This window comes from Herpailurus yagouaroundi, unplaced genomic scaffold (assembly GCF_014898765.1).
Source record: "Herpailurus yagouaroundi ecotype Mexico unplaced genomic scaffold, PumYag 161, whole genome shotgun sequence".
Taxonomy (NCBI): domain Eukaryota; kingdom Metazoa; phylum Chordata; class Mammalia; order Carnivora; family Felidae; genus Herpailurus; species Herpailurus yagouaroundi.
Window position 1 is genome coordinate 12,817,626 of NW_024412402.1, and position 6,865 is coordinate 12,824,490.

Genomic DNA, 6,865 nt, shown 5'->3' on the forward strand with positions numbered 1-6,865 from the left:
AGCCTGTTTCCGATTCTGTGTCTCCCTCTCTCTCTGCCCCTCCCCCGTTCATGCTCTGTCTCTCTCTGTCCCAAAAATAAATAAACGTTGAAAAAAAAAATTTAAATATCCCTTAAAAATCTCCATACGTTTAGAAGTTAAGAAATACACTTATAAATAACACAGAGGTCAAAAGAAGAAATCACAAGGGTAACGGACTGCCTATCTGTGTCCCACCAAAATTCATATGTTGAAATCCTAACCGCCAAAAGAATGGTATTAGGTGGGCCTTTAAATGAGGTCTTGAGGCTGGAGACCACATGATAGGATTAATTTACTAACAAGAAGATAAAGAGACTACCTTTTGTGGGAGCGAAGTGGTAGCTGGGCTGCTCCTGGAACTGTCGCTGCTTCGGGTTCTCTGTCAGGCTTCCTAGCAGTGGCCTAACGGAAAACTAAGAAAAGATGTCTGAATGTATTCGGGGAACCAAAGATGAGAATGACAAGCCCATTGAAACACCATCAGAAGACGATGGGACAGTGCTGCTGTCCACAATTACAGCCCAGTTTCTGGGGGCCTGTGGATTGAGCTACAGGAGTCCAGTGTCTCAGTGTATGAGAGGTGTGTGGCTGGTAGAAGGAATTCTGCATGCCCCCGAAGCTGGCTGGGGAAATCTGGTATACGTTGTCAACGATCACAAACTATCTTTTTGTCAACAAAAGAAAAATGGATGAGACGGATGCTTCTTCACCAGTGAAAGTGAAAAGAGCTGTCCAGAAAACATCGGATTTAATAGTGTTGGGTCTCCCGTGGAAAATGACTGAACAGGATCTAAGAGAATATTTTAGTACCTTTGGAGAGGTTCTTATGGTTCAGGTCAAGAAAGATCTTAAAACTGGTCATTCAGAGGGGTTTGGTTTTGTTCGTTTTTACGGAATACGAAACCCAGGTGAAGGTAATGTCGCGGCGACATATGATAGACGCACCACGGTGTGACCGTAAACTTCCTAATTCTAAGCAAAGCCCAGATGAGCCTTTGAGAAGCAGGGAGGTGTTTGTTGGGCGCTGTACGGAGGACATGACCGCCGATGAGCGGCGGCAGGTTTTTTTTGCCAGTACGGAGAAGTGGCAGACGTCTTCATTCCCAAACCGTTCAGGGCGTTTGCCTTTGTTACATGTGCCGATGATCAGGTGGCCCAGTCTCTTTGTGGAGAGGACTTGATCATTAAAGGAATCAGCGTCCATATAGCCAATGCTGAACCTAAGCACAATAGCAATAGACAGTTAGAAAGAAGTGGAAGATTTGGTGGTAATCCAGGTGGCTTTGGGAATCGGGGTGGATTTGGTAACAGCAGAGGGGGTGGAGCTGGTGTGGGAAACAATCAAGGCGGTAATACGGGTGGGGGAATGAACTTTGGCGCTTTTAGCATTAATCGGCAATGATGGCGGCTGCCCAGGGGGCACTGCAGAGCAGCTGGGGCATGGTGGGCATGTTAGCAGAACCAGTCAGGCCCATCGGGTAATAACCAAAGCCAAGGCAACATGCAGAGGGAGCCAAATCGGGCCTTTGGTTCTGGAAATAACTCCTATAGTGGTTCTGGTTCAGGTGCGGCGACTGGTTGGGGATCCGCATCAGATGCAGGGTCAGGCAGCGGTTTTAATGGAGGCTTTGGCTCCAGCACGGATTCTAAATCTTCTGGCTGGGGAATGTAGACGGTGGGGTTGGTATAGACTGGTGGGAATTCAGATTTTTCGAAACACGTGGTAAGTATGTTGTAAAATACATATGTACCGAGAATTTTCAGAATTGGTCTATTCAGTGTGGAGTATGTTCAGCAGTATTTTTGACATTTTTCTTTAGAAAAAGAGGACAAGCTAAAGGAATTTTGTAAGTTTTGTTACATAAAGGGTTGAAATATTGAGTGTTTGAAAGTAAACTGCTGTTTGCCTGATTGGTAAAAAAAAACCCAACGCACTACAATTGATATCAAAAGGTTTCTCCTGGAATATTTTATCCCTGGACTTGTCAAGTGAATTCTTTGCACGTTCAAAATAGAAACCATTGATTAGAACTACACTGTTTTCTCCTTGTTTTAATTTGAACCCCACCATAGGAATTTTTTCCACAGGAAAATCTCCTCTTTTGGAGATCATGGTGTCACAGTGTTTGGTTCTTTCGTTTTCATTTTTGTTTTTTGTTAACATTTGTCTCCCTTCATGTGCAAAAGTACAATACGAAGGCTTCATTTAATCTCTGTTGTTCAGCTCATTTCAAATGTTTATGGAAGAAGCAACTTCGTTGAAAGTAGTGCTGTAAATATTCTGCCATACGAATACTTCCGTCTACAGGCTCTCTCGTTCAAGACTTCGTCATCACGCTGCACAGGCTGCGTCTTTGATGGTGGGTGTCCCATTTTTATCCACTTCTCTTTATTTCGTGGAGTCGTATCAACGCTATGAACGCAAGGCTGTGATATGGAACCAGAAGGCTGTTTGAACTTTTGAAACTTTGTGTGGGATTGATGGTGGTGCCGAGGCATGAAAGGCTAGCGTGAGCGAGAAAAGGAGAGAGCGCGTGCAGAGACTTGGTGGTGCATAATGGATATTTTTTAACTTGGCGAGATGTGACTCTCAATCCTGTGGCTTTGGTGTGAGAGTGTGCAGAGACCAGTAATAGCAGATAACGTATGAATGTGTTTCGCATTCAAAGGACATCCACATCTGTTGGAAGACTTTAAGTGAGTTTTGTTCTTAGATAACCCCGTTAGTTGGATGTGTTAAGTGAAACGATACTTGTATTTCCCCTCCCCTTTTGTCAACTGCTGTGAATGCTGTATGGTGTGTGTTCTCTTCTGTTCCTGATCTGTAAGTGTGGTCCTGTGAACTGAAGCTGGTGGGTTGAGAACATGGACTGAGCTTGTGGTGTGCTTTGCAGGAGTACTGGGAAGCAGAGTTCACCAGTGAGCTCGGGGTGTCGCCAAGAAGGGTGGAAGTTCTAATGTCTGTCAGCTACCCATAAGAATGCTGTTTGATGCAGTTCTGTGTCCTGTGCTTGGATGCTTTTTATAAGAGTTGTCAACGTTGGAAATTCTTATATAAAACTGATTTAAATTAACAAAAGAGTGTGAGTGTACAAAAGAGTAAAAAATTGCAAAAGAGTGTAAATTAACAAAAGATAAAGAGACTATAGTTTGCTCTCTGTCATGAGGATACAGGGAAGGAAGATATCTATAAGCCAGGACGTGAGTCCTTACCAAACACCAATCTACTAGTGCCTTGATCTCTTGACTTCTTAGCCTCCAGAGCTGCGAGAGATCAATGTTTGTTGTTTAGGCCACTCAGTCCATGGTATTTTTGTTACAGCAGCTTGAAGTGACTGAGACCACAAGTGAAATGTGAACTAGGTGGGAAAAAAAATACAACGTATCAAATTTTATGGGATGCAGTAAAATAGTGCTTAGTGGGAAATTTATAGCATTGAACGCCTGTATTAGACAAAGAAGTAAGATGTAAAATCAGTCATCCAAGCTTCCACCATAGGAAACTAGAAAAAAGAAGTACAAATCAAATCCAAACTAAACAAAAGAAAAAAACAAATTAAAACAGAAATCAATGCAATTGAAAACAGGGAATTAATAGAGAAAATCAATAAAATCAAAAGATGTTTCTTTTAAAAGATCAGTATAACTGATAAGCCCTTAGCCAGTCTATCTAAATAGAAAAGAAAGGCAAAACAAATTACAATGATCAAAAATGAAAGAGAGGGCATCACTATGGACCCCATGGCATGAAAAGGATAATAAGAGAATGCAATGAACAACCCTACACCCAGAAATGTGATGACCCAGATGAAATGGACCAATTCAGTGAGACACAATTTGTCAAAACTCTTATAGGAAGAAAGAGTCTGAATAGCCCTATGTCTAAAAAAGAGACTGATTCAAGAATTCATAAACTTTCGGGGCACCTGTGTGGCTCAGTTGGATGAGCGTCCGACTTTGGCTGAGGTCATGATCTCCCGGTTTGAGAGTTCGGGCCCCACGTGGCTCTGTGTTGACAGCTCAGAGCCTGGAGCCCGCTTTGGATTCTGTGCCTCCCTTTCTCTCTGCTCCTCCCCTGCTCACACTCTCTCTCTCCTTCAAAAATAAATAAACATTTAAAAAAAAGAATTAATAAACTTTCAAAACATAAAACACCAGGCCCAGAATTCACTAGTTAATTCTACCAAACATTTAAGGAAGAAATTATATAAATTCTCTATAATCTTTTCCAGAAGATAGAAGCAAGAGTACTTCCTAGTCTATGAGGCCAGGATTACCCTAATACCAAAACTGAACAATGAGATTACAAAACAAGCAAACTAAAGACCAATTATCTCTCATGAACATAGATGCAAAAATCTTCAAAAAAAAAATCTCAATAAATTGAATCCAACAATGTATAAAAATAATTCTACACCATGACCATTAGGGGTTTATTCCAAGTAGGCAGGGCTGGCTCACTATTCAAAAATCAATTAAGGTAATGTACTCTACCAATAGACCAAAGAAATGAGGAAATATTTAAAACTGAATGATAACAAAAATGCTATATATCAGAACTAGGAGACACAACTAAAGCTCTACTTAGAGGCAGAAATGTAGTTCTAAATGTATATTTTAGAAAAGAAGAAAGTTTGGGGTGCCTGGGTGGCTCAATCGGTTAAGCATCTGACTTCAGCTCAGGTCATGATCTCACAGCTCATGGGTTCAAGCCCCACATTGGGCTCTATGCTGACAGCTCAGAGCCTGGAGCCTGCTTCGGATTCTGTGTCCCTCTCTTGCTCTGCCCCTCCCTCACTCATGCTGTCTCTCTCTCTCTCTCTCTCTCTCTCTCTCTCACTCTTTCAAGAATGAATAAACATTAAAAAAAATTAAAAAAAGAAAAGAAAGTTAGAAAAAGTATTGTAAATTATATTTAATAAGAAAGAGCAGAAAGAAGGAAGCAATAAGTAGAAAATAATGAAACAAGAAAGAATAAAATAGATTTCACAGAACTGATCATTGATTCTTTCAGAAGACCAACAAAATTTGGAGACTAATAAAGGAAAAAAACATGGAGTAATTAACCAGTATCTAAAATAAAAATGAAAAATGAACTATTGGGACCTCATCAACATAAAAATCTTCTGCACAGCAAAGGAAATAATCAGCAAAACTAAAAGGCAACTGACAGAATGGGAGAAGATATTTGCAAATGACATATCAGATAAAGGGTTAGTATGCAAAATCTATAAAGTACTTGTCAAACTCAACACCCAAAAAACAAATAATCCAGTGAAGAAATGGGCAAAAGAATGAATAGACACTTCTCCAAAGAAGACATCCAAATGGCCAAACGACACATGAAAAAATGCTCAACATCACTCAGCATCAGGGAAATAGAAATCAAAACCACAATGAGATACCACCTCACACCTGTCAGAATGACTGAAATTAAGAACTCAGGAAACAAGAGAAGTTGGCAAGGATGTGGAGAAAGAGGGTGTCTTTTGTACTCCTGGTGGGAATGCAAACTGGTGCAGCCACTCTGGAAAACAGTATGGAGGTTCCTCAAAAAATTAAAAATAGAACTACCCTACAACCCAGCAATTGCACTACTAGATATTTATCCAAGGGATACAGGTGTGCTGTTTCGAAGGGACACATGGACCCCAATGTTTCTAACAGCACCATCAACAATAGCCAAAGTATGGAAAGAGCCCAAATGTCCATTGATGGATGAATGGAGAAAGAAGATGTGGTATGTATGTGTACATATGTATGTACACATATGTACGCATGTGTATATATGTGTATGTATGTGTACATATGTATGTACACATATGTATGTATATGTATATATACACATATATATGTATATATATATATATATACACACACACACACACACACAACAGAGTATTACTCGGCAATCAAAAAGAATGAAATCCTGCCATTTGCAACTGAAGGTATTATGCTAAGTGAAATTAGTCAGAGAAAGACAAATATCATATGACTTCACTCATATGAGGACTTTAAGAGACAAAGCAGATGAACATAAGGGCAGGGAAGCAAAAATAATATAAATAATAATAATATAAATAATATAAAAACAGGGAGGGGACAAAACACAAGAGACTCTTTAAATATGGAGAACAAACAGAGGGTTACTAGAGGGGTTGTGGGAGCGGGGATGGGCTAAATCGGTAGGGGGCATTAGGGAATCTACTCCTGAAATCATTGTTGTACTATATGCTAACTAACTTGTATGTAAATAGAAAAAATAAATTAAATAAAAATGAGTTTTTTTTAACGTTTATTTATTTTTGAGAGAGAGAGAGAGAGACAGAGCATGAGCAGGGGAGGAGCAGAGAGAGAGGGAGACACAGAATCCGAAGCAGGCTCCAGGCTCTGAGGTGTCAGCACAGAGCCTGACACGGGGCTGGAACTCACAAACCGTGAGATCACGACCTGAGCCAAAGTCAGACACTCTACCGACTGAGCCACCCAGGCACCCCCCCTTCTTTTTTTTAATGTTTATCTATTTTTGAGAGAGAGAAAGACACACACACAGGGTGTGAGCAGGGCAGGAGCAGAGAGAGAGGGAGACACAGAATCCCATGCAAGCTCCAGGCTCTGAGCTGTCAGCACAGAGCCTGATGTGGGGCTCGAACCCGGAAGCTGTGAGATCCTGAGCTGAGCCAAAGTCAGACGTCCAACTGACTGAGCCACCCAGGCACCCCAACAATTGTCTAACTTTCATAACACTGTTTGTCAGGAAGGTAACCTGGCACAACCACTTTGGAATACTGTTTGGTAGTATTACCTAGAGCTGCACTGGCCAGTGTAGCAGTTCATAACCACA

The 6,865-nt window shown here is 41.0% G+C and overlaps 1 pseudogene; it reads left to right on the forward strand.

Moving 5' to 3' along the window:
• The first annotated feature begins 276 nt into the window (after window positions 1-276).
• Window positions 277-1,946, forward strand: LOC121035537 (TAR DNA-binding protein 43-like; annotated as a pseudogene).
• The last annotated feature ends 4,919 nt before the right edge of the window (window positions 1,947-6,865 follow it).